The sequence below is a fragment of the Mauremys mutica genome, chromosome 2 (assembly GCF_020497125.1).
Source record: "Mauremys mutica isolate MM-2020 ecotype Southern chromosome 2, ASM2049712v1, whole genome shotgun sequence".
NCBI classification, from domain to species: domain Eukaryota; kingdom Metazoa; phylum Chordata; order Testudines; family Geoemydidae; genus Mauremys; species Mauremys mutica.
Genome location: NC_059073.1, coordinates 262,689,263 through 262,717,174, shown reverse-complemented (window position 1 = coordinate 262,717,174; position 27,912 = coordinate 262,689,263). Strand labels below are relative to the sequence as shown.

The following is a 27,912-nucleotide window of genomic DNA, read 5'->3' as shown; positions in this document are numbered from 1 at the left end:
TTAAAATAAGCTAGTTTTCTTTCTCTATTTGGACTCTGAAGAGAAGAGTTCAGTCACTGAAGCTTCTAAATCTTCAGGTTTTAAATGGGGAAATAGGGTGAGTCTCCTATTCTACAGCAAAACTGAAAGAAACGACTCTAAAATATTTATTAGTAGCGAGACAATATTGTCTCATGTTCTTGTTGCTATGACACTATTAGCCTCTGCTGGAAGGAGTTTCTCATTCGTATCCCAGCATTAGCTTATTCGTGTAATCAAATACAGTTAACTCAAATACGGAATTTGGGTTGTGCCTTCGCCATGACTTTGGGACTCTCCATAAATTACATAACACATTTTTTGGTGATTTCCAAGACCAACCCATCTCCTTTTAACGTTTTGTAACATTGAAACACACAAAATGAAGCACCCACCCACCCCCTTTATTTATTTAATTTATGGACTGTCCATTTTATAGTGTCTCCTTGCCTAGCTGCTTCCCTTGGTCTCTTCCCACATATTTTCTTCACTCTCCCTGACACTTTTTTGTATGTCTTGCTGAGGATCCAACTTCTTGTTGTTGCTAGTTGGTGGCAGCAGTTTGCAGTTGCCACCGTTGGAATGGCTGTTTAGCAAATATGGTCATGAGGAGGAAAAACTGAAGAGCACGTATAAATATAGAGTATTCCTGCAAGTGAGGAGCATTTGAAAGGTGTGGGGAGTACTCTGAGCTCCTAGTTTTGGGCTACTTCAGCAGCAGGGTTAGTGAACCTGCTGTCCAGTCAGTTGAAAATCATTTGAATAATTGACCCAATATTAGAAATATTCAAATATTCTCACCCTTCCCATCTTGAGCCTGCAAGAGGTCAGATGGGTCCATCTGATATGCATCTAAAGAGTAAATGGGGGCTTGATAGGTGAGGCAATAGGGATGGTAGGAAAAAACAGCACTATGCTTGGATTGTCAGGACAAAAGAGTTGGGTTTTGGGGATGACCAAGTGCAGGAGGGAGGCTAGAGAGTCTAATCAAACACTTCCAGTCCTTCAAAAAGTGCTGGCTCTTGGGAGTTAGTTCTTTACCCAGCTCTAATTATGTATTCACTGTGTAGCTTACCCAACAACAGAAGACTATGGAGTGAGACAGCAAGGTCTTGTTCAAGTCAGACCTTTCCCATACACTAAATAAAAAAACATAAAATGTTTTTGGCAACATTAATTTTGAAGGGGTCTCTTTTAAACTACTCAATACTTCTGTTTGTGGGGATTTTGAAACCCTTAGTTGGCCAGCCATCCCATATTAGTTGTATATCTTCCTGACCACGCACTTGAGATCAGAACTTATTTCTTCTACTTCACCTCTATCTCCCGCCTCCCCACTCCAATCAACTTCTGGTTGTATTAAGCTTACAAAATGGTGTGGCAATTGATTTTAAAATCTTCCAGCTGAGGAGCTGCACTGTACACTGCAGGAGATGATGGCACTTCACGGAATATGTAAATACACCCTGAAAATAAAAAGCCTTTCATAAAGTTGTTCTAAAACATTTGCTTAGTTTTAATATGTATTTATTTTGTATGTTTTTTAATATTGCCAAATTAAAAATATCTCTGTCATCCAGACAGCTAATGACTAGAAGTAAAATTGCTGTAGATATGTTTCTAGTTATATAAAGGATTTGGAAAGATTTCTGGACCCTTAAATCTCACTTACCTCCAAAAAGAACTGAATGGGGAATAAAAATGTACTAACCTATCTCAACGTTTTCTTTCACCACCATATACAGAATACCACGCTTTCATAACTTTTGGACACTCATGTCATCTAGAGCAAAATACTGTTGTGTAAGAAAAGCAGTTCCCAGTCAATATTGGGGAAATTTGTGTTTAAACTGAAATTGTTGATATCTTCTTGGTCCATTGATAGGACTAATAATGCAAAAGCTAAAATATTTGATACTGGCACAAAAGGTGTAACCCCCTGCGTTTTGAATTGAAGGCACTATTCTGAATGTATTGAGTCACCTGATACATGAACTGTTTGCTAAAGACTGTGAACAATCAGTGCTTTGTGGAGCTTTGCAAGAGTCTTTAGCAAGATCTCTTTAGTTTCCTTGGCTGTTGGGTCTTTCCTGAAACTAATCCCAATTATAAAGGAATCTTTTCAGACTTATTTTACAAAATTAAAACTAGATACACACACATTTGAACGTCATCATTGGTATGTGTGGCTTTTTTTAAAAAAGGTTTAGTTCAAATTCAATTCTTCAGTTATGTATTTAAAAAAACAAAACACCACACTGTGTAGTCCCTTACTGCCTGTTTCAGAAACGGGTCTTTAGAATTTGTCTTCACTTGCCCCACTTGTATCACTTTTGAATATTTCCATTGAAGTGGATCAGATGTATGTATTTAAATTGGATAGTTTTCTAAAGTTGGTTGGAAAGACAAGGACCAGAGCCAGGCTAGCGTACCTAGGGCATGCATTGTGAAAGCTTCTGCACACAGCTTTGCAAATGTACTTCAGTCATTCTCAGCAACACTTCTACTGGCAATGCTCCAGAGAAGCGCATGATTAAACTGTAGTTTCATTTGTAAAACAGGTATGGTTCTCTAGTGATTCTGTTCTGTGGGCTGATCATCTCCCCCTCAGTCCCATACAGCACAGTGACCATGTTCTTTTCCAGTCCAGTGCATGTTTCTGAACTTCTGTAGATCAGTTTGAATATTGGGCTAGAGCATTATCGAAGTATCACCTGCCTCCTCCTAGACTTTTTGGGTTAAATGGCATGTTGTGTAATCTTGACTTTAAAAGAATGGTTAAAGTATTAGCATCCGTATTAAAGCTACAGGTTTAAAATAAGCCTTAATAAAATATTACCCTGAGCTGTCTTCCCTATAAGGAAGATCCATAAGAGTAAAGTGCACAGTTTAATATAACAGCGTCTCTGAAGAGCTGAGTTCTGCTCATGGAGAATTTGATCTCATATTATGAAGCTTCAGTTCAACTTAAAGGCAAACCAAAAAGAGGGCTTTACACAAACAGATAAAAGCCCTATTTGAGTGAGACTTGACAGGGCTTCTCAGAGGCTCTTCAGTGAGCTGCTTCACTGTTGCACCTGACTATGGAGATGTGTTTATGGAGTTCTTTGTTTTAACCCTTGACACCTGCTTTGAACTTTGCCACATTACTCCAACCCTTTCCATGCATGCTGAAGTAGTAATGCAAAGCTTTTGTAGCATCTTTGGAGATGCTTGCAAAGCCCGTCCAGTGCAAGGGAGTCTGCCATTATTACAGTACTAGACACAGGGCTGGCCTGAGGATTTTGGGGAGGAATAGTGAGAACACTTTTGGGACACACTTTTACATTTGTGGGTGTGTTTGTAAATTTGAGTATCTTTAGGTCCCCATCCCACAGACTTTCTGCTATAGAGGGGGAGTCCAGCTGCTATATTTTTCTCAACCTTTGTGATTGGTTTACTTTGGTTTATATTAGCCTTGAAAGTATAAAGCCATCTTCTCAAAGGAGAGCTAAAATTTACTCAATCTTTAAAAAATGAAAGTAAAGACTTTCTTTTGTAGTTCCAGTTATTTTTGGGAAAAACTAGGTCCCTTGGCTATGGGCTTTGGAGACCGAAGGGCAGCTCTTAGTAAAGGAAACACTTTATTAGTGAAATACATTTAATTAAGATGGAGAACTTTCTACCATTGCATTTCCACAATCTTCAAAACCAGATGAATCTGGCTCTTGCTAAGAAGAGTTGGGCTGACAGGGACATCCTTGTTTACTGTGTCAAAACTAAAAAAAAAAAAAAAAAGTAGCTTATCAGAGCTCACATTTATGCAAGGGCAGCTGCAGTATTGGGCGTAGCAACTAGTTTCTTTCCCCCCTGAATATAAACAGTTTTGAAATAGCTCATTATTTAAATCAGTGCCTATTGAAGTGTAGAGGAAGAAATTGAGTCCCTTTCAAGAGATAACACATAGGGCCAAAAAATAAAATTAATTCAATGCTCAAATTCTTCCCTTTGACTCTAAAGCTGACTTCAAATGTGCAGAGATGTGACAAAATGGAAACTTCTGACAATGTAATTCCCTGGGCTATGCAAGAAATAACTAGTAGGTCTTCTGATGGCATTAAAAATGTTGAAAGCTTTTTAGAATAGAAATTGAAGGCCCAGATTTAGTTTAAAAGAACAGTGCCTGTTAACCTCTATTTCATCATTTGTGTACTTGGCTTTTTACTCGTATATATGGTGTTCAGACTCCTTCTGTTTTGTAATGTTGGCTAATTAAAGCCAGTAGCACTAATGGAATACACAGATGCTATCTTTTTCTCTTAAGGCTTCTTCTCAGAGTCTCAGCTGTTGGCTTGAGCTGTTCTGCAAATGATATAAATACTTGGAGGCTGATTTTTTTCATTTTAATGTTTGATCAGACAGGATTAGCATGGACTTTAGGTTACAGGTAACTTCCCAACAGGTTCCAGGACTTTAAGCCTACCCAAATGTCCAAAATCCCTCCAAGCAGTAGCAGATTAAGCACTGATCCATTGATTTATGGATCCAAGTCTTCAGCTGGGCTTTATGCCTCAACAGCCAACTTAGTTTCTTACCCCTGGTCTACACTGGGGGGGATCGATCTAAGATACACAACTTCAGCTATGAGAATCTTAGATCAACTTAGAATCACTTTGCGTCCTCGTGGCGTGGGATCAATGGCCGCCGCTCCCCCATTGACTTTGCTTCCGCCTCTCGCTGAGCTGGCGTTCAGCAGTTGACAGGAGAGGGATCGATTATCGCATCTACACTACACGAGAAATCGATTCCCAGATCGATCACTACCCACAGATCTGGCAGGTAGTGTAGACGTACCCTTAGACTCTGGGAGTGTGCTGGAGAGGAGTGGAACAGTCCCACAGGAGATGGGAATTTGAGGTTGAGGGCTGGTTTTAGTTGTACTGTTGCTTCTTCTATGTTTGAGTTAATATGATGTGTTATGCATTATTGGGCATGATCCATGGCACAGAACCGAATTTCAAACACCCAAAGCAACAAATGGTAGGCGGATGGAGCATGTGACAGATCACCTGCTGCTGTAGTTGTGCTTACCATGAACAGCAATGCACAGTGACTATCAGTACTTCTAAGACCCTTATCTCAGGAAAGAAGAAAGAACTACTTCCTGAGGCTCCAGCAGTGGTGGGCAGACTGATAAGCCACAGCTCCTCAGGCCACAATCTGAGCTGAGGCTTTTGCCCTGGAACCTGACATTGGGCCAGGGTTACTTGCTGAAGAGGAAAGGATCTCACTTTACTCAATCTGTGTTTACCACTTTTTCTGGTTTTTACATGGATCAAGGAAGGACGTTGTTTTCTCTCCATCCCTTAATATATGTATGCTGGCATGACTGAAATCAAACCAACAGCCTTTAGATACACAAGCTTTCTCTCTCCATTTATTTAATTAAAAGTAAAGCAAGGCATTCTCCATTCTGGACAGCTTCATGATGACATGAGAATATTGGTGTGAGAATTATAAGGGCAAAATTGAATCTTGCCTATTTTTCCCCACCAAATGAGTAATGGTGGGATTGCATGCCAAGTCAAGAGATTCACAGTAGCTTCTCTAATCTCGGAGGCACTGATTTCTATATCTGCAAGGGGTTATGATCAGACAAAGTATGAACATGGAAGCTAGTGCATCACAGAGCCTTCCATGTTTCTCTACTGCAGACATGACTACCTCTATGGTTTCCTCTTGAATGCCTCTAACTCATGTGAACATGTTCTGTTCTATATAGGTTCTCCTATCCCACATGTCCAGTAAAAGTAGGGTGACCAGATGTCCCAATTTTATAGGGACAGTCCCAATTTTTGGGTTGGTCTTTTATAGACTCCTGTTACACCCCGCCTCCTGTCCTGATTTTTCACACTTGCTGTCTGGTCACCCTAAGTAAGAGTTGTATCACCAAGAACAGCACCTCTTTGGCTGAAGTTCTCTTGGGTTAGTTGGACTGGGAAGTGGATAATGGGGACGCAAACTTCGTCTATTGCTCCTGCACTGTTCGGGCAAATCCTGTTTTTCTTAAAATCCCTCTCTGGCCCAGTAGTCATCATACATGGCTCTGAAACAGCATCCACTGACACTACAGATCCAGATTGATGCCCAATGGGTGGATAACTGTCTGGGTAGCTTCCACAGCACAATTGCTGCTGGCCTATCTGGTGAAAGTGTATTTGTATTATTGCAGAGAGATTTCTATCTATTGTCACATTGTTCCTTCCTTCTCCCACCCACCTCTCTAATTAGAGCTTATTATGGGTTTGGTAACTGTTCCTGCTAATGAAGTAATCTTGATGTTGTCACGTACTGAGATGCTATCCAGAACAGTGAGGGGTTGTCACTGCCTGCCTTGTAACCCTGGGTGCTTAATTTACTCTGCGCCTGTAGCGCCCTTGTCTGGATGCTCTCAGACAGCATACAAGCCTGGACAGTGTTAAACAACTCTGTTGGATTCACAGTTGCTGAGTCAGCCTGGCAAGATGACCCCCAACGCTCCCAGTTCTGAATTTTCCTCAAACCATGTGCTCTGCAATATCCAACCCACCACTGGGAGAGTAAAAATTTTTTTTTTAAAGATACAGTACCCAGCAGCTTTCCACATTAATTGGAGTTAACATTTATTTTAAAATCAAATGCAGCAATGGGTTGGTTTAGATGGAAACTTGTATTTTTTCTTTTCTAGGATTTGAAATGTGTTCAGGTATAAAGAATGAAATTAGAAATGGTTACAAGCAAATAAAAGTGGAAAGTGCTTCCTAGATACTAAGACTTACCTTAAATCAAGACTGTTATTAAGATTCTCCTCACGCTGCTTTACAGCAAGATGGCCGCCCAGCCCCTCTGCTCAGGATTTCCCAAAAGTCCAAAGTATTCTGTTCCTGTGTCATCTTACGTGAAGGATAACATGGGGTTCTTTGCCTCTCTCTTTTTACTCCCGAGGGCATTCTGCACCAAAAAAACCCTAAATTGTGCACATGGTATTTTAAAACTCTACAAAATTCTGCAGATTTTATTTGTCAAATGTGGAGGCTCCAGCATGGCATTGGGGAGCACAAGCCACTAGTTACACAGAGGTGGGTGATGACTTGCAGCTCCTTCCTGCCCCAGGACACGAAGTCAGCTTTGAGGCTGCACCCAACTCTGACACAGTGCAAGGACCGGGCCTGCCCCAGAAACATCCTAGGGCCCTGCCACTCCATGCCAGGTGTGAGCGGGCAGGCTCAGCAAGGCAGGATCCAAGTGTGGAGGGGCTTAGTGAGGGGGATCCAGGTGTGGGTTCAAAGGGGTCTGTGTGGAGCAATCTGGGTGCAAGTGTTTCAGTGTGGGATCCGTGTGTGTGTATCTGGATGCACAGGGGCTTGTTGTGGGTGTTCTGGGTGCAGAGCTTCCTGCAGCTGTGGGAGAAATCTGGGGGTGGGTCTGACCCAGCCCCATATGCTGTGCAGAAGAAGAGGAAGTCCCATCCTCCCCAGCTGGGCCTAGCAGCTGAGCCTGGTGCAGGGTAAGAGCCACGAGCAAGGTCTTTCCCAGGTCCACCCCACAGTGATTTACCTCTTTGCTGGCTGCTCTAGGCACCTGAAACATACTGCTGGAGGGGGTTGCAATAACCACTCTTATGGTTTCCCTGTGAGAGTCACTTTTCTGCAGGGGACATAAATTCTACACATGCGTAGTGGTGCAGAATTCCCCCAGAACTATTTTTTATAGTCTAATGAATGTTTGACATACTTTCTTTGGAAAGTGCGCACACACACACACAAGTTCATTCAAGCTGTGAGGAAGGTGGCATGGAGCCTCCTGGTGAAGGAAGTTCCACGCTAGCTTCTTCCTCTGTAGGTGTTTTCAGGAACCAGATCAATTTGCATTTTGGCAATCTCCTCCCCTTGCCATGATGTGAGTGGTTGTCTCCTCCCCTTTTATGTAAACAGCATTCCCATGGTCTCTTAGCGTACCTTGGAAATACCTGCCACATGGCAGAACTGCATTCCTTTCGCTTCTAGTGGGGTAACTTCACTTCTGCCTGGCAGACACACTTTTAAATATTTTCAATATCTTTGTATTACTGAATTTGTCCTCCATGCAGTAATAGTAACTATCTGTATATTGTTAGCTTTCTGTTGATATCTTAGTTGACACCTCTTTAAAGAGAGGTCATGGCATTAGTGAGCTGGGGTACACTGAACTGGTGAAGTCTGCTGAAACTTACTATTAGATACCAATGAGTCCCTTGCCCCACACACACTCCTAGAGCTGGAAGGGACCTTGAAAGGTCATCAAGTCCAGTCCCCTGCCTTCACTAGCAGGACCAAGTATTGATTTTTGCCCCAGATCCCTAGGTGGCCCCCTCAAGGATTGAACTCACAACCCTGGGTTTAGCAGGCTAATGCTCAAACCACTGAGCTATCCCTCTCCCCCCATGATGTAGTAGAAGGTTACATGTACAATTTTCAACAGTTTTGGCTGTTACACCTGTTTCTCCACTGAAGAGCTATAAGCTTTTGACATATTTCATATTAAATTCAAAAGGTTGATGGAATCTTTGGTTTTCTAAAATCAGAGCCAGAAGCCCACTACCATGAGAATTACCTTGAAAGGGTTTTAGCTGGTAGGTTTTGTGCAGCAAATGAATTTAAAGATTCCATAAACACCTTTTAATCTTTAATGAAAATCTTTCGTCTTTAGAAAACCACAAAAATTGAATGTCTCATAAACATGCTTTTAAGTCAAAATATTACACTCCTCAGTTGGTTACTCTTTCTTTTCATGTATCTGATTTGGCTGTTGCTCAAAATTAATTTTCCTTCTACTTCAAGTCTTTAGACAAGTGCTTTTCAAATTTGAACTTTGTAAACACCACTAGTTTTATATTGGCATGGTGTCTTTAAAAAAAACTTTGTAAATGGTTGTGATATGGGATAGAGGAGGAAGGAAATTCTAGGTACCAAGTGAGTGAAATGAGAACTTACCCAGTGTGCTATTGGCTATTTGTTAATAAGTCCACACTATACCATGCAGTTAATCAGAGGAGCACTATATCTTTCTTGTGCTAACTACAAAAGTCTTATGTTCACATCAATCATTTGGGGAAGGAAAGAAACCATTTTGTGAAGCAGTCAACACTTCTGCATTACTATATCATCCAAAATGACTTGTTTGAGTAACAGGTCATGAAGAGTGGTCAACGTATGCTATCAGATGTTTGTGGTCTGAGATGTTAGTAGTATGGAAGTATATGCAGGGGTTTCTATTTGCACAGTTCAAAAGAGTTCTTTAGTGCATCCTGCAGGCTAGTTTATATTTGGATGAGAAATATTTTTGAGAATTTGGACTATACTAAAGAAATCCGTTACTATTGAAGTAATATAACAGGCATCATGATTTCTACAAGATTCCTCACCTCAGTCCCTGAAAAAATCATGGAGCAGGTCCTCAAGGAAACCATTTTAAAGCACTTGGAGAGGAAGGTGACTAGAAGCAGTCAACATGGATTCACCAAAAGCAAGTCATGCCTGACCAGCCTGATTGCCTTCTATGATGAGAACTGGCTCTGTGGATATGGGGAAAGCAGTGGAAGTGATATATTTTGGCTTTAGTAAAGCTTTTGATACAACGTCCCACAGTATTCTTGCCAGCAAGTTAAAGTATAGATTGGATGAATGGACTATAAGGTGGACAAAGCTGGCTAGATTGTCGGGCTCAACAGGTAGTGATCAATGGCTCAATGTCCAGTTGGCAGATGGTATCAAGCGGAGTACCCCAGCGGTTGGTCCTGGGAATGGTTATGTTCAGCATCGTTATTAATGCTGGGGGTGCAATCCATCCCATCATCATCCAGATCAAGTTTGTGGATGATACTAAACTGGGGGGGGGAGGTAGAGACCCTGGAGGGTAGGGATAGGGTCCAGAGTGATCTAGACAAATTGGTGGATTGGGCGAAAAGATCTGAGGTTTAACAAGGACAAGTGCAGTGTCCTGCACTTAAGACAGAAGAATCCCATGCACCGGTATGGGCTGGGGACCACCTGACTAAGCAGCAGTTCTGCAGAAAAGGACCTGGGGATTACAGTGGATGAGAAGCTGGATATGAGTCAGCAGTGTGCCCTTGTTGCCAAGAAGGCTAACAGCATATTGGGCTGCATTAGTAGGAGCGCTGCCAGCAGATTGAGGGAAGTGATTATTCCCCTCTACTTGGCACTGGTGAGGCCACATCTGGAATATTGTGTCTGGAGTTTTGGACCCCCCACTACAGAGAGAATGTGGACAAATTGGAGAGAGTCCAGTGGAGGGCAACAAAAATGATCGGGGGCTAGGGCACATGACTTAAGAGGAAAGGCTGAGGGAACTGGGCTTGTTTAGTCTGCAGAAGAGAAGTGTGTGTGGGGTGGGGGGGATTTAATAGCCTTCAACTACCTGACAGGGTGTTCCAAAGAGGATGGATCTAGACTGTTCTCAGTGGTGGGAGAGGACAGAACAAGGAGCAATGGTCTCAAATTGCATGGGGGAGGTCTAGGTTGGATATTAGGAAACACTATTTCACTAGGAGGGTGGTGAAGCATTGGAATGGGTTACCTAGGGAGGTGGTGGAATCTCCTTCCATAGAGGTTTTTAAGGTCAGGCTTGACAGAGCCCTGGCTGGGATGATTTAGTTGGTGTTTGGCCCTGCTTTGAGCAGGGGGTTGGACTAGATGACCTCCTGAGGTCTCTTCCAACCCTAATCTTCTATGAAAAGAAATCTGAGTGTTTTACAAGGTTGCCTGTATCTCATCTCATAGTTACATTACTACTGAATTTTTTTAATAGTCAGTGTCTTTGATTTTATAAAATATGTAATCTGTCCTTGTACAATAGTTCATTGTATATGAAGTCATGTGATATAAGTTTATATCTGATGCTGGGCCCCATTCTGCACAGAATGATTCTGGTGAATTCACTATTAACGAAATCCAGAAATATAAAGAAGCTTAAGGTAAATAAGGCAGAACTCGGCCAACTAATCTTTTGTCACTGATGTTTTGATATAATCTTGAGCAGAGGTTCTCAAACTTAATGGCACCAGGACCCCCTTCTGGCAACAAATTACTACATACTCCAGGCGGGGGTGCGAAAGTTGAAGCCCAGGGGCTTCAGCCCCAGGCAGGGGGCCTGTAACCTGAGTCCTGCAACCCAGGGTTGAAGCCCTCAAACTTGGGCTTCCGCCATGGGTGGTGGGGCTCAGGCCTTGGCTTCAGCCCTGGGCCCCAACAAGTCTAACACCAGGCCTTGCGACCCCATTAAAACAGGGTCATGACCCACTTTGGGGTCCCCGACTTACAGTTTGAGAACTGCTCATCTGGAGAACAGATTTGATCCCATCTGACTGGCAAAAAGGCATTTGACTGGTTTGGAAACAAGGGTAACAAACGAGACTGTAATTATAGCAGTATCTTTTTTTATCCATTCTGGGTAAAGTTTGTGGTGTGCGGTTTGGTTTTTGTTTTCTTTTTTTGCATCTGTCTTAAGGCGCAAGAGAAGACAGTAACAGGCTGGCTTTGTTCCTGGCCATTCCATGAGAGAGCAAATCTTCAACTTACCATGAATGAACAAGAATCAAAGTACACTGTTCACGTTGCATTTGTTGATTATCTAGGCCACATTTGACCCATTGACAGGCAATTGCTTTGGCTGAGCTTGAAACTCGCAGATTTCCTTCACAAGCTCTGTAGAATGTTGCATCTCTTATGATGACTCACTGACTTTTTTTGTAATTGGGAAAAGAAATTCTTATTACATGTTTAGGTTGGGTATTCAACAAGGCTGTGTTGCCACCCCGGAATGCTTTAGTGCAGTGATCACACGCTAAGTAAATGCATTTTAGAAATATGCCTTGATAACATCACCAGTGTTAGTTATGCAGACAACATAATGCTACTTGGCAAATCCAATGGTAGTAGTAACGGCACCTTGAAGCCCTGGAAAGCTCAGCACCAAAAGTTAGCCTGAAAATTGATTGGACTAAAACCAAAATTCTTCCAGTTGGCAATTTCAAATGTGCTGCAGGCTTTAGCATCTTAGTGGGCAGCCACCGAGTCGCGATTCTGTGACTTCACCTGTCTGTTTTGTTGCCAATAATATGGGTGGCATTGAGAGAGCGAGCTTGAAACCTGCACTGCAAAAGTGTGTCAGTGGGACACCTCCATCAAGAACATCCATTTGCAAACTGAACACTCTTTGGTAGAGAGAAGAAGCTGAGGATATAGAATGCTTTGGTCAATATTCTGACTTATGGGCCTGAAACATGGTCCTTCACTGTCAAGAATGAGAAGAAGTTGGACACCATTCAGAGAGGCAGCTTCATCTGAATGATCAAAAACATTCAGCTTGAGTTCATACCATTTGATAAGGAAAAGAGTTTTCTAAGTAAACGGGTCCCACGTGCTCAGTCACCCAGTGCTCTCTAAGATTGTATAGTCATCTGCCACAAATGCCTACCAACTTCCTTGTGAGAATCTTCTTCAACTTTGACCCAATGAAAGCAGGATGGAAGACATGCTTGCCCCCCTCCCTCTGGGGCACCCCTCTTGGGAAAACATGATGGCTGGATGGCATCAGCAGACATCTGTCCCTCACAAGCAGCCTACCTTGAAATGTTCCAGATTTGGCTCAGGATAGAATATCATGGAGGGGCAAAACCAGTTCAGTGGTCTTACACAGTTCGACTTGTCTGTCCCTCTGATTGCTACCCCATGCTGCTCATCCATGAGGGCACTAATGATATTTCCAGATTTGACCCTGAGCAGATCAGCTGTGACTCCAGGGCCCTAGGAACTAGTGTGAAGAGGTCAGGGTGCAGGTTGTGGTCTCCATCCTCCTGACTGAGGATAAGGACACAGGCAGGGCCACACGTATCCTAGAGAGGAAAGCATGGGTGTGAAGGTTGTGTTGATATAAGGGCTTCAGCTTCCTCAACTATGGGATGCTGTTGGAAGAAGGTCTGCTGGGAAGAGATGGGGTCCACCTGACAAAGAAGGGGAAGAGCATCTTTGCACACTGACTCGCTAACCTAGTTAGGAGGGCTTTTAAAGTAGGTTCAAAGGGGGCAAGTGACAGAAGCCCACAGGTAAGTATAAAAAGAGGGTTAGATGTTGGGTGGAGGGCATGAAAAATTACAATAGGGTCATAAGAGAAAATCAGTGGGGGAATCTGCTCAACATCTTAGATGTATATACAAATGCAAGGAATGTGGGGAATAAACAGGAAGAATGAAGTATTAGTACATAAGCTAAATGATCACTTAATTGGCATCACAGAGACTTGGTGAGAAGTCTCATGACTGAAATATTGGTGTAGAGAGGTACAGCTTGTTCAGGAAGGGCAGGCAGTACAATTCCATTGTACATCAAGAAATATATACACTTGTTTTGAGATCCCGAAGGAGGTAGGATGCAGACCAGTTGAGCATCTGTGGGTACAGATAAAAGGGATTAAAAAAATAGGGGTGTTGTCCATGGTGTAGGGATCTATTACAGACCACCAAATCAGGAAGAGGGGGTGGATGAGACACTTCTAGAACAAATAACAAAAATATCCAAAACACAAGACCTAATAGTAATGGTGGACTTTAACTACCCAGACATACGTGGGAAAAGTAATACAATAAGTCCTTAGAATGTATTGGGGAATAACTTTTTGTTCCAGAAGGTGAAGAAAGTAACCAGGTGGACAGCATTTTAGATTTATTCTTGTAGCAAATCTCAAGGTAGAAGGCAATTTGGGTGAAAGTGATACATAAGAACGGCCGTACCGGGTCAGACCAAAGGTCCATCTAGCCCAGTATCCTGTCTACCGACAGTGGCCAATGCCAGGTGCACCAGAGGGAGTGAACCTTACAGGCAATGATCCAGTGATCTCTCTCCTGCCATCCATCTCCATCCTCTGACAAACAGAGGCTAGGGACACCATTCCTTACCCATCCTGGCTAATAGTCATTTATGGACTTAACCACCATGAATTTATCCAGTTCCCTTTTAAACACTGTTATAGTCCTAGCCTTCACAACCTCCTCAGGTAAGGAGTTCCACAAGTTGACTGTGCGGTGCATGAAGAAGAACTTCCTTTTATTTGTTTTAAACCTGCTGCCTATTAATTTCATTGGGTGACCCCTAGTTCTTGTATTATGGGAATAAGTAAATAACTTTTCCTTATCCACTTTCTCAACATCACTCATGATTTTATATACCTCTATCATATCCCCCCCCGCCTTAGTCTCCTCTCTTCCAAGCTGAAGAGTCCTAGCCGCTCTAATCTCTCCTCATATGGGACCCTCTCCAAACCCCTAATCATCATGATTCCTAAGGAAGGGAAGGATTGAGAGTAACAGAATAAGGATGTCAAAGCTTGAACAAACTCTGAGAAATGGTTGGTAAGACCCCATGAGAAGAAAACATAAAAGTTATTCAGGAGAGCTGGTAATTTCTGAAGGAGACAATATTAAAGGCACAATTGCAAACGACAAGGAAAGGCTTAAAAAAAAAATTAGTCTTGAGAGAGAGTGAGGGGAGACCTGATAAGCCTAAACATATTAAGGGTCGCTATAAAGAGGATTGTGATAAATGTGATCTCCATGTCCATGAAAGGTAGGACAAAAAGTAATGGGCTTAATCTGCAGCAAGGGAGATTTAGGTTAATATTAGGAGACGTTTTCTAACTGTAAGGGTAGTTAAACTCCGGAATAGGCTCCCAAAGGAGGTTGTGGAAGCCTCATGATTGGATGTCTTAAACAGGTTGGATAAACACCTGTCTGGGTGGTTCTGCTACAGCGCAGGGGGCTTGACTTGGTGACTTCTTGAGGTCCCTTCCAGCCCTATATTTCTATGATTCTGTGAGAACTAACCTAGGTAATCCTGGACCAACCCATTCTAGGGGTTGTAGTTCCCAGAGCGATGGATGGGAACTCTAGTCTGAGAGCAGGGCCTGCTGGGGACAGGGGGAGATAAGATATAAATAAGATTCTCTCTCTTCATAAGAAGGAGAGAAGCAGCCTGCTGGTGGGCTCCCTAGTACTGGGATTTGGGCAAGCCCTAAAGAGAATGGGAGAAGAAGCTTAGGAATCGCTGGCAAGAGAGAGACCAAGTGGTAGGCAGAAAACAAGCAAACATAAGTGGTAGCCATTGTGTGGGAAAATGAAACAGTTGGAGACTAGAGCAGACACTGGCCTTAGGGCCGGAGGTTGTGGGAAAGGGGGAGCATGGCTCTCCTTTACATTAATGTAACCTTAAGTGCTGATACCCTTGTGTGAAGAGGGGTGGTTCCCTACAACTGTAGGTGAAGGTAGAAGTGTGGACCCTGGAAAAGATGAAATTCCCTCAGGCTTGAAAGAGCACTGTGACTCAGGCCTTGGTTACACTTGAGAGTTACAGCGCTGGTGGTGGCTTTACAGTGCTGTAACTCACTCCCCGTCCACACTGACAAGGCACATACAGCGCTGTATCTCCCTGGCTACAGCGCTGCCTGTAGTCCACCTCGACGAGAGGAATAAAGAGTATAGCAGCGCTGGGGTGCCAGTGTAAACAGGGAATAATCTTACTACATTGTAACTGACCTCCGGAACCTTCCCATAATCCTTCTAAGTAAAGATTACTCTGTTTTGTTGTGAACTCTGGGCTCCGGGACCTGGTTATCAAAAAAACAAACACAGCTCCTGTTTGCTGTGAATGAGCTCCTTTTGGAACGTCCACAGCTAGTGTTTGCTTGAAGAGAGGGGGAAGGAAGAGGCTTGAGGAGAGAAGCAGCACGGCGTGCGGGAGGGAGAGGGAGGGGTCTGTTTCGGAGCGGCTGCTTATCTGGTCTGTGAGGGGAAAAAACCAAAGAGGGCTATTTGCTTTCAGTGAGTGAGAGGAGTGGGGGAGGGAGTCGGAACTTGCAAGGCAGGGAGTTGACAGTGTCAGCTCCAAAAATCCCCCATCTCTCTCTCTCTCTTCCCCCATGCTCCCTGTCACACCCCACCCCACCCCTTTTGAAAAGCATGTTGCAGCCACTTAAACGCTGGGATAGCTGCCCATAATGCACCGCTCCCAATGCCTCTGCAGATGTGGCCACGACAGTGCACTGGTAGCTGTCAGTTTGGCCAGACTGCAGCACTTTCCCTACTCAGCTGTATGAAGACAGGTTTAACTCCCAGTGCTGTACAGCTGCAAGTATAGCCATACCCTCAGAGTGGAATGAGGTGAAAGCTTTTTGCTTAGAATTTTGCCTGAAGGACTTTCCTTCCCCATTGAAAGGGAAAAGTTCTTAGTTTAGCCCTTCAGCCAAAGTATCTTTGACAGCGAAAGGGAGGTGGAATGACTGGGGAACTGAGGCACAGCTGCATCCTGACTGGGAGGGGTCAGCAACTTTGCCACTTTTTTTTTAAATAAAGTTACTATCTCCAAATAGTGCGCAACCTGCTCTGATTCCTTTTCTAGCTCAAGTGTTTAATGAGCTAGGAAACAGTGGTATAATATATCCTTTCCTTTTAGTGATAATTGTTTACTTTAATCAAGGGGTCTGCAACCTTTGGCATGCAGCCCACCAGGATAAGCACCCTGGCGGGCAGGTTTGTTTACTTGCCGCATCTGCAGATTTGGCTGATCGCGGCTCCCACTGGCTGCGGTTCGCCGCTCCAGGCCAATGGGGGTGGCGGGAAGCAGCAGCCAGCACATCCCTTGGCTCGTGCTGCTTCCCGCCGCCCCCACTGGCCTGGAGCAGCAAACTGCAGCCAGTGGGCGCTGCGATCGGCCGAACCTGCGGACGTGACAGATAAACAAACCAGCCCAGCCCACCAGAGTGCTTACCCTGGTGGGCTGTGTGCCAAAGGTTGCCGATCCTTGCTTTAATCTCTGGTTTCTTTAAAGAATTTGGATGGGCAGATCACCCAATGGCCTCAGTATGTGTCCTAAAAATGGGCAAAATTTCATTAAATAATGAATGTTATTTATTTTGGGTACTTTCTTGAACTGAGTTAAAGGGTGTTGGGGAGGGAATGGGACATTTCTGGCTGGAAAGGCATATGGTAAACAAAAGCCATGGTGAAACCAAGTTTAGGATCATGGCAAGCTATTGGCCAAACTGTACACTTACTGAAAACATAACTCTCCTTTGCTAAACCATTTAGAGGTTTTTACTGCAGCACCTGCATATAATCCCAAACTAAACAATATTTCCTGTACAGAAGCTGCTCCTTTTGTGGGTCTGCAGCGTTGCAGAGACTTTGAACATGTCTCTTTACCAGTGCCTAGCAGAGGCACCTCAATCTGAGTGGGGTCTCTGGGTGCTACTTGCACGAGTGACTCTTAAACTCTATCTTGGAGCTGGACTTTGCATAGGGGTGAGGAGGGGGTCTCCACCCACAAGAGAGTCTATTTAAACCCCTGGGAGACCCCCTCCATTTTGTCTTCAGCTGGCTAACGAGAGAGCCTTTCCACCCCCCCCCCCCAATACTTGGAAGAAACTGGAACAAAGGGCAGTGACTGCAAGGGGTGTGAGTGATTGCTGGACCCAGGCTAAAAGGAGATTAGTCTGTAAAAGGGAGCATTTTGGAACTGGTGAGGATCTTATCTGTATTCAGTTTGATTAGACATAGATTTGCGCATTTTATTTTGCTTTGTGACTTACTTTGTTCTGTCTTACTATTTGGAACCGCTTCAATCCTCCTTTCTGTATTTAATAAAAAATTTTTTTACTCATTAATTAACTCAGAGTACGTATTAATACCTGGAGGAGCAAACCACTGTGCATATCTCTCTATCCGTGTTATAGAGGGCAAATAATTTATGAAGTTTACCTTGTATAAGCTTTATACAGGGTAAAACAGATTTATTTGGGTTTAGACCCCATTGGGAGTTGAGCATCTGAGTGTTAAAGACAGGCACACTTCTGTAAGCTGCTTTCAAGTAAACCTGCAGCTTTGGGGCAAGTAATTCAGACCTTGGGTCTTTGTTGGAGCAGACGGAAGTGTCTGGCTCAGCAAGACAGGGTGCTGGAGTCCTGAGCTGGCAGGGAAAGCAGGGGTAGAAGTAGTCTTGGCACATCAGGTGGCAGCTCCCAAGAGGGTTTCTGTGATCCAACCCATCGCAATCACATCCTAAACAGTGCTACAGATTCTCATGTTGAAGTAATTTTCTGACTCCTTAATCTATACAGGAAAATAGCATTAGGAATATGATAACCTCAGAGAAATAGGGACTTAGCCTTTGGCTTTTGGAGCCTTCCACCTTTGTTTTGTGTTTATAATCTCTGCTGCTGTTGGTTATTTAAAAACAGTTATTTACTCCTCAGAACACAAGAACTGTGGTTCACCAAATGAAATTAATAGGCAGCAGGTTTAAAATAAAAGGACGTATTTCTTCACACGACGCACAGTCAACCTGTGGAACTCTTTGCCAAGGATGTTGTGAAGGCCGAGACTATAACAGGGTTCAAAAAGAATTGGATAAATTCAGGGAGGATAGGTCCATCAATGGCTATTAGCCAAGATGGGCAGGGATCGTGTCCCTAGCCTCTGTTTGACAGAAGCTGGCAATGGGCAACAGGGCATGGATCACTTGATGATTACCTGTATGTTAATTCCCTCTGGAGCACCTGGTATTGGCCACTGTGAGAAGACAGGATACTGGGCTGGATGAACCTTTTGGTCTGACCCAGTATGGTTGTTCTTATGACCCTCACAACAGAGAGCCTAATATTGTACATGAAGCAGAGAATTCACTAATGATTACTTAGCTCTCCTGTGAGGGGGTGCACGTAATTCTTGGCATGATGGAAGTTTGTCCTTTTTAAAAAATGAAGAATCCACATTTTAACTTGAGCCATGTTTTGAAATACAGGGAAACACTTTTTGGTTAAGTAGATCATGATGATATTGATAGGAAATGGAGGCTTTCAAGAGAGGCAAACAATGGAGTATAAAAATGGAAAGTTTCATATTTTAAAGAAATGAGTGATTTTTTTTATTAGATATTGAATGTGCCTTTGGCAAAAAAACTTGCCTTGAGTGTTAGAATTACTTCCATAACTGCTCATTCCAGTGGGGAGAGGTGCTTTGTGTCTTAATTAACTAACCTAGTTCTGGTAGACTGAAAAAAATCATTTATTTTTATTTGGTCAAGACTCAGGGTAGAGCCCTAGGTAGACTTCTATGGAAATAAGTTTGCTCGGATAGGAAAAAATGAGTGGCAGCTCAAATAGATGCTATAATTGGCTTTTCAGTTTTATTTTTCCATGTGGAATGTGGGGAGTATATGTAAAATAGAGAGGTCTCGGGGCATATATTTGATTTTTTGTTTACAATCCATTCTTATCCCTTTTTTCTTAGCTTAGAACTTTTAAATTATACAGAATCAATAGCCTATAGACCTAAAAGTTGAAGCCATTTATTGTTCTATATATAGTCTGAGGTAGAGATATATAATGTTAGATTTTTAGTCCCCTAGAAATTGAGTGTGAGAGAGAATGAATGAACGGACATCTACTTCTGAATAGAATATTGTATGCAAACAAACTACTATAAAGCAATTTGATATCACATTAATGGCTAAAAGTCAACCTCTTCACGGATGGAATCTATGCACTCCCTTGATACTCTGTTGAAATGTGCTGCCATGTGGGGATCAGAATTCAGGAGTCAGTTCAGTATTTCTAACTCATCAGAATTCTCCCTTCCCTCTGTGAGAGAAAAGGACATCCTTCATCACCTGAACATAGTACAAGTTTTGTCATCCCATCTGAAGAAAGAGCTAGCAGAAATAGGAGTCCCAAAAGGGGTGGGGTGATGGATAATAAGTACCAAGATTTAAAGAAAGGATTGGATATTTATGTAGATCAGTGGTTCTCAACCTGTTTATCACTGTGGGCCTCAGGCCACAGATTGAAAATCAGTGACCTCCCCCTCCCCCGCCCCCCCCCCCCAAAAAAAACCCATCACAGTCCCCTATGCCCAGGGCCTCACACCCACAATGGGGCCAGGAACAGAGCCCTAGGCTGGGCAGTGGAACTGAAACCTCCCCATGTGGGGCAACTCCTAAAACTTGGGGGTGCTGCAGCACCCTGGGAAAACTGTCTCTAGTTTCCAGCACGCTGCCCCCCTCCCCCCCCGACCCACTTTCTCGCCTCCTGCCCCTCTGCAGCACTCAGCAGCCCCCTGCTGTCAGGAGTGCTCATGCAGGCTGCAAGGTGTTGTCTTCCCCCTCAGCCAGCCCCATCCCCTGCCAGAATAGCAAATTTTGAATTTTTATTAGCACACAGCTGGGCTGCAGCTGTGTGCTAATTGGGCAGCAGGTTGAGAACTGCTGATGTAGATAGTCAGAGTACTCTTTTTTAAAAATCTGATGTGATAGAACCATGAAAGAGAGAGACCTTCAGGCCATAAGCCAACCTCTGACTGATCAGGGTTGGGAAGAAAGGTCCCCGGTGGGCAGGCTAGCTGTCTATTGTAAGATTTCTGGAGAATTCAGTACTGATCAGTGTCTGAGACTGGATACTGGGCTGACAGAGCCGTGGTCTGATGTGCTTTGGGTATGCATAAAAAGGATGGTGTGGCCAGAGATGGGGATGGCCCTTACAAAACAGCTGTCTCTTCCTCTTCCACCTAAACCAGACCATAAGAGGTGTTGGTGAAGCTTTATCAGCAAATATTTCAGTGTAGTTCAGTTTTTTTAAAAAGCATTAACAAGACCATTTGAAATGGCTTTTGATTTCTCTGGATTATCTAATGTTTTTTGTTTATGAACTAATATCACCACCAAGCCCTTTCATCTGTAAGCATCTAAAGTCTGTTTACTCTTGTAGTTACACTGTATCAGACTTAGGCTGGAGGAAGTATATATGCAAACAACCCAACTGTATTTGCATGTGTACATTTGTGGAAATAGTTTAAAATTGTGCAATATAATTCTTCTTGGCCTCCATGATTAACAGAAAGAGAAACTTGTACTTTTGTGCTTTTTTTTGGTTTGGACCAGCCTAAGTCACATTTAGGGTTGCCAACTTTCTAATCTTACAAACCTGAACACCCTTGCCTTGCCCCTACTCACTCCATTCTGCCTCCCTCCATTGCTCACTCTCCCCTACCCTCACTCACTTTAACCTAGCAGGGGCAAAGCGTTGGGATGTGGGGAGGGGGTGAGGGCTCCACCTTGGAGTGTGGGCTCTGGGGTGGAGCCAGGGTTGAGGGGTTCAGGGTGCAGGAGGGGGTCTGGGCTGGGGCTGAGGGGTTTGGGAGGGGGTTCAGGGTGCGGGCTCTGGGAGGGAGTTTGGGTGTGGGTGGAAGCTCAGGGCTGGGACACGAGGTAGGGGAGGTGAGGGGTGTGGGCTGTGGGAGTGAGTTTGGGTACGGGAGGGAGTTCCGAGGTGGCAGGGGGTTGGAGCATGGCAGGAGGGTTCGGGGTGCAGGCTCCAGGGGGCGCTTACCTGAGGTGGCTACCGGAAGCAGTGGCATTGCCCTGTGGCCCCTAGGCTCAGGGCAGCCAGGTGGCTCCACACGCTGCCCCTGCCTGCAGGCACCACCCCTGCAGCTCCCATTGGTCATGGTTCCCAGCTAATGAGAGCTGTGGAGTTGGCATTCGGGGCAGGGGCAGTGTGTGGAGACCCGTTGGCCATCCGTGTGCCTAGGAGCCAGATGTGCCGGTTGCTTCTGGGAGCCGCACGGAGCCAGGGCAGGCAGGGAGTCTGCCTTAGTGTTGCTGCGCCACTGACCAGACTTTTAGCAGCCTATTAAAATCTCTCCTGGATTGCTCTCAGTAGTCACCAGGAGATTGATGCTGATTCCGGTAGACTCCAGGCCAATCTGGGAGGGTTGGCAATGCCCTAGTCATGTCAATCACTTGAACATTTTTAACATAATTTTAAGTATTGGTGCTCATCTACCATGGTGATGGGTACAGCATGGAAGCAACTAGAATGGAGCATTAAACGTGGGAAAGTAATTTATAATTCAGTTCAAAAAGTGACGGCATCACTTAGGAGCCATCATTTTTCTACCGTTTTACCTATATGGTGGGGAGGGATAGCTCAGTGGTTTGAGCATTGGCCTGCTAAACCCAGGGTTGTGAGTTCAATCCTTGAGGGGGCCGCTTAGGGATCTGGGGCAAAAATTGGTCCTGCTAGTGAAGGCAGGGGGCTGGACTCAATGACCTTTCGAGGTCCCTTCCAGTTCTAGGAGATGGGTATATCTCCAATTATTACCTTTATTACCTTTTTATGGTGTGCACCGAGCAGCCCAAAACAAAGCTAATCTTTTATTTTCAATTGCTTGGATGGTCTTGGTTATGCCACTGTATATTTATGTGAACTTTGGGTTTCTGCATGCGCTTTTAATCTGGTTTTACAAGAAAACAATACTGCCTGACCGCATTATAGCATAATTTGTTAAATCCAATACTCTGATTTAAAAGGAAAAAAACATTTTTTTTTCTTCCCTGCATGTTAGGGCTGGTGTAAACTCAGTTTTATGTAGCACGGTCATTTATTAAGAATATCGGTTTCTACTGTTTTTGAGAGAGGTTTTTAAACTGTGGGGCATGCCCCCTGAATGTTCCTCTGCACATGCCCCCCCAGGGGGGCAAGTGGTGACACCAGGCACTTGGGCTTCAGCACCACCTGACTGGGCTTGGGGAGGGAGTGCCACCTCCGCCTTCCTCTTTTTGTCTGGGTTGGGCAGGGGCACAACCAAAAATTGTAACTCAAAGGTGTGTGTGTGTGTGGCTCAGCTCAAAAAGTTTGAAAACTATCCTCCTAAGTCAGTATAGGTATAGTGGTGTGTAGACAAGCCCTTAGGAAGTATGTGACATCAACACTCTGTTTTGGCAGTAGCTTGACAGCGGAGTACAAGAATACTTTCTTTCACGTGATTATAATTTTGAAGTGTTCATGATAGCATTCAGTGTTTGATTTGATTTCTGCACACTAGCTCGTAGTGGGCATGCTATTCAGAGTATGATGCATTCTCTCTTCCACCTATACAGCATACTTCTGTCTGCTTGTCTCCACAAATAGAATGTGACCCCAGTCTCACTGTTTATCAGCAGTTTTTTTTTTCAGTCTTTGGCTAAATTTCAGGGTAAGGCCTCCAAGGTTGCATTGACGAAGCCTCCCACCCCTACCCCTACTCTGCCGCAGTGCTTCTCACTTTTGACAGAGAGGAACATGGAGCTTCAGTCCTATAGAGCTTGGACTGTTGCTGTGGAGCTTCATACCTGTGGAACTTAGATGCTCCTCAGGACTGAAGCCCCCTGTTATCTGAACCCCAATTTTACAAAGGTTTAGGCAGTCCTCAGAGACCTTCATAAAATTGGGTTGATGTGTTAGATTACATTTTTTTGAAAGCTGAAATAGGAAACTATACATCTGAACTGGATATTAATTACTTGAGCCGAGTGAACTATTCATAGCTAGTATATTTGCATTAACTTTTTTCTTTTGGCACTTTGTCTGCAAACACTTTTTTTTTTTTAAGATTTATTCATAAGAAATGTTTGCATAAAGAGATATCACTGTCACTTGCTATTCATTGTGGTGTAATGCAATTGGTTGCCTAGCATATGATATTGGTTTCTGCTTACTGATTATGCATTGTTTTTGTAGCCATGTTGATCCCAAGATATTAGAGACAAAGTGGGTGAGGTATTATCTGTTGTTGCTATGTTGGTCCAGTAAAAGATATATCACCCACACTGATTGAATGATATTCTTTAAAATAGGAGGAAAATGCAGTGCTCCTTCTGATGTGAAATTGCACAAACATTTACAGAAAGCAGAGGTCTTGCAAACATTCACATTGCTTGGACAAACAAATAGAAAAGATCACAAACTCGGATACAGTGAATTTGCAGATTTTATTCAAATGGATGGGTGAATATTTCCCCCCACTACTCCTTTGATAGTATTTGCTTAGCTCTCATTATGGTACTTGTTAAAAACCAATGCTGAATTGCCAAATGCACTAGTGTTTACTCTATGTGGATTAAATGTGTGTTACATATTGCTGGCTGACTGTACACAACCTGCAGGTCAAAAATGGAGTGACCTTGTTTGCAAAGGTAAGTAGAAGAGACCACAGAAGTTTGCAGAGCCTTCCCTTTATATTCCATTCATTGAGCCCGGACGTGCTCCATAGTTATCTCTTATGAAAGTGTGTTTACTTTTTTTTAGTTGGGTTTGCGTACATGTAATCTAAGGGTCTTTCACTCTTTTCTGAGCGGTCTGATCAACTGCCTTGGGAAATAGTGTGGCCAGTCTTCTATAACTTGTGGGGATTCTTTAACTTCTGTTGGATTTCAGTGTTGTACACAGGGGCGGCTCCAGGCCCCAGCACGCCAAGTGCGTGCTTGGTGCAGCAAGCCGCGGGGGGTGCTCTGCCGGCGCCGCGAGGGCGTCAGGCAGACTGCCGCAGGCGGGAGGTCTGCCGAAGCCACGGGACCAGCGGACCCTTTGCAGGCAAGCCGCCGGAGGCAGCCTGCCTGCCGTGCTTGGGGCGGCGAAATCCCTAGAGCCGCCCCTGGTTGTACAGGTTTGCACGTCATCCATACATGAGTTTTAGTGATGCATAATAATGTAGAAATATATTGGCTCCTTTAAAATGTCACTGTGCAGTACTTGTGTCTATAACACCCACAATACTAGAATATTTTCAACAGGGACACACATTGTTTCCTCATTTGCTTTTAGTAGTTCATGGTTCAGTTTTGCCAAAGCTTCCTTGTAGCATTCACTTAGCTTTGCCTAAGTGTCTTAACCAGCTTGCTTGTCTTTCCAGCAGGTAACTTTTACCGATGCATACTTGATGCCAAGCAGAGAAGTAAGGTTCAAGTGTCTTCAGCATGCATATTCTACAAGGATGTGTCAGTGTGACCTTCTCTTCTTTATCATTAGACTGGTCATTTTAACAATTAGTGTTATTTTGGAAACGGATTATGCCAAATACAAAAGACAATTTCCCCAAAGACTAGTGCTTGTCAGCTCCTGGCACACTCCTCTCTATTTGACTCTTCTCCTCTAAGGGTTCAAATTCCTCTCTACACTGGGCACCTAAGGGTGAGGGAGAGGTTTCTTAGTCCTCATGGAAATATGTGCACCCAGAAAAAATGATTAGATTTACACTTTAACCCATCTTCAGACTTACTCTGTTCCCCATCACTCTTAGAGATTAGCTATTTCACCATAAACACAGGCCAGATGCATTTTAAGTAATACACTGGGATAACAGGGTTACCACCTGGACAGCCTTCTCTTCATGCTTCTCCACCTAGGTGTATCTGTAGGATTTTCAGTGGCAGTTTTTCCCTTTCACTTGTTAAAAAGGATGGAGTGTTACAATGTAGACACAGTTACATAGGATATTGTTTTAGAATAATTGATTGTGTGGGTGAATGTGGTAGGGGATTGGATTCTAACTCTTGGGCCAGCAAGGACTAGAGGAGTTGGTGAAGGAACACACTGTTATGGTCAAAAAGTGATTCTGGTAATCTGAAAACAGTGTCCAGGTCTTAGCTGGAAGAAAGATTGGCTCAGTGTAGGATGAGTGTTGTATGCAGGCAGTGCTGCTGGGGTACGGTGACCATATTTCCCCATGTTAAATATGGGACACCTAGTAAAATGACTCCATATTCGAGCAAGTTCAACAGCAGTCACCAGAACTATGCAGTACAAACATTCAAATTAACATCAAGTTGACTGAGTCCCTGTTAAAAAGAAATACTGCGTAGTTGGATTCTTTATTTACATTCTTATCTTTAAGGCTTTAGGGTTCACACAAGGAGGGGTGACACACACTCCCATATGCCCCCGCTCTCTCACGGGGTTGGGGGGGGAAACCACATGATGGGGACACTGACCGACCCGACCATGCCTGGCTGCGCCCCTGGGATGGACCTGCCTCTCCTGGTACCTGGCACTACATCTTCTTGAGGCAACAGTTGGGGGACACACAGGGTCACATGCCCCCCTCCCCAGATTTCTGCCAGGGTTCACACCAGAATGGCCAGCAGCAGCCTTTCAGCACTGTGCAGGAGGGAAGGGAGCTGCTTCCAACTGCAGGGGAGTGGGGACCGGGGGGGGGGGGGGAATGACCTGGCCCGTGTCTTTGCAGAGCTCATCTCTCTCCTGTCCCGCCCCCGTGCAGCTGGAAGCTGCTTATTCCCTTCCTGCCTGCACAGTGTCGAAAGGCACCTAACACCTCCTTGCTGCTGCTGGCCACCAACATAACTTAGCTGCCTCCTGTCCTCTGGCTACAGCATGGGCAGGAAGGGGTTAAGCCCTAAGGATGCATTGTGCACCAGGGCCCAGGGAACCTGACTGCAGGGGCTTCAGGGAACCCGGCCAGAGAGGTGACTCAGCAGGGGAGGGTGCCTAGAGGACTGAGCAGACTTGCACTCCCTGGGGGCAGGACCTGGGGGTGGGGGTGTGTGGGGTGTGTGTGTGTGAAAGGGGGCATGAAGAGGATGCTAAGCCCCTGCCCAGGGAGCTTGTGTGGAGCCTGCAGGTTCGGGGCACAACCAGGCTGGAAATTGCTTCCCTCCACCCCCCCGCCACTCCAGAGCTTAGCTGAGGGGGGCACAGAGGCTTCCCCAATGCCAGTGCTGTGTGGGGCTTTGGCATATGTAGGGCTCGGCTCCTTGTGGCCAGAGGGCCTTAGGTTTTCCTGGGGCACTAGCCCAGCCAAAGGCTGTGGGGGAAGGAAGGAGTCTGCCGGTCTGGCTTTTGGTGAGCTGAGCACTCCAACCAGGGGCTGGTTCTCCACATGGGACTGGTTCTCCACCCAGCGCTGGGAGCGGGATGCGCCACACAGGGGAGGATATGGAGGAACAGCGGGGCTTGCAGAGGGGCAAAGCAGGGAGAGGCTAGTGAGAGGGGGAGCACGTGAAGGGCTAATGGGTGGGCAGCAGAGGTGACATGTAACAGGCCTGGTGCCTGCCTGTACTCACCAGCCACTGCAGCTCCCAGTGCGCAGCCAGTGCTGGCCGGAAGTGGGACAGGGCCCCGCTGGACGAGAGCTGGCTTGATGGACCAGCAGGGTGAGCAGCTTTGCCCTGCCATCAGCCTTGCACATCCACCCCCATTGTCGGCCACTGGATCCGCCGACTCGCTGGTGGGCAGGCAGCTGGCAAGCAGGGATTCAGCCAGCAGCAGGGCCCACCAGTGATGATGGGGGACTGTGGGGGGAGAAAATACAGGACAATTTGCCTGTTTAAAAAAAAAAAAGTGTTGGGACACCTGTAGCTGGGCTTAAATATGGGACTGTCCCTTTAAAAGTGGGAAGTCTGGTAACCCTTTGCTGAGGTAAATGGACGTGTACAGTGAATGTAATGGGAGACTTCTGTATTTTATTTTGGGTGGGTGGGGGAAATCAAGATTTATGGTAATGACTTATGAAAGTGTTTGAAGGTGGCAGTATAAATTCCCTAACTACTCTTAAGTTTCTATTACCAAGTGTTTGCAAATTAGAATGGCAGTGGAAAACTTATAGAAGACTTAATGACAAAAACCAACCCTACTAGACTCTGATGTAGTATTGCATGCGCACCCATGAGCTAGCTGGCCCTCTCCATATGTCTTCCACTTTTCTTGTAATCTAGCCTATAGAATGGGTCTGCGTGACCCAGTCCAGGGTAGTAACTGCTGCCTTGTGAAATGAGTTTGAGGCACTGTTAATTGCTCTTCTTTTAACTATACTTTTTTTTTAGTATAAAAGTGCAATTTTTTTTATACATAATGCTGTGAAAGTGGAGTTTTTAGGAGTGGTTTGAAGTAGATGAGGGTAGAGAAGTGAAATAGGTTTTGGAAGGTTATTCCAAGCACCCAGGCCTGAAAAAGGCACAGACTCTTCCATGAGCCAGGAAGATAGAAGGGGTATGGAGGAATATA

The 27,912-nt window shown here is 44.6% G+C and overlaps 1 protein-coding gene across 8 annotated transcripts in view; it reads left to right on the top strand.

The window, feature by feature from the left end:
* The window catches only part of ABI1 (abl interactor 1), a 125,948-nt gene that overhangs the window by 34,441 nt on the left and 63,595 nt on the right, over nt 1-27,912 (top strand). The window lies entirely within an intron of this gene.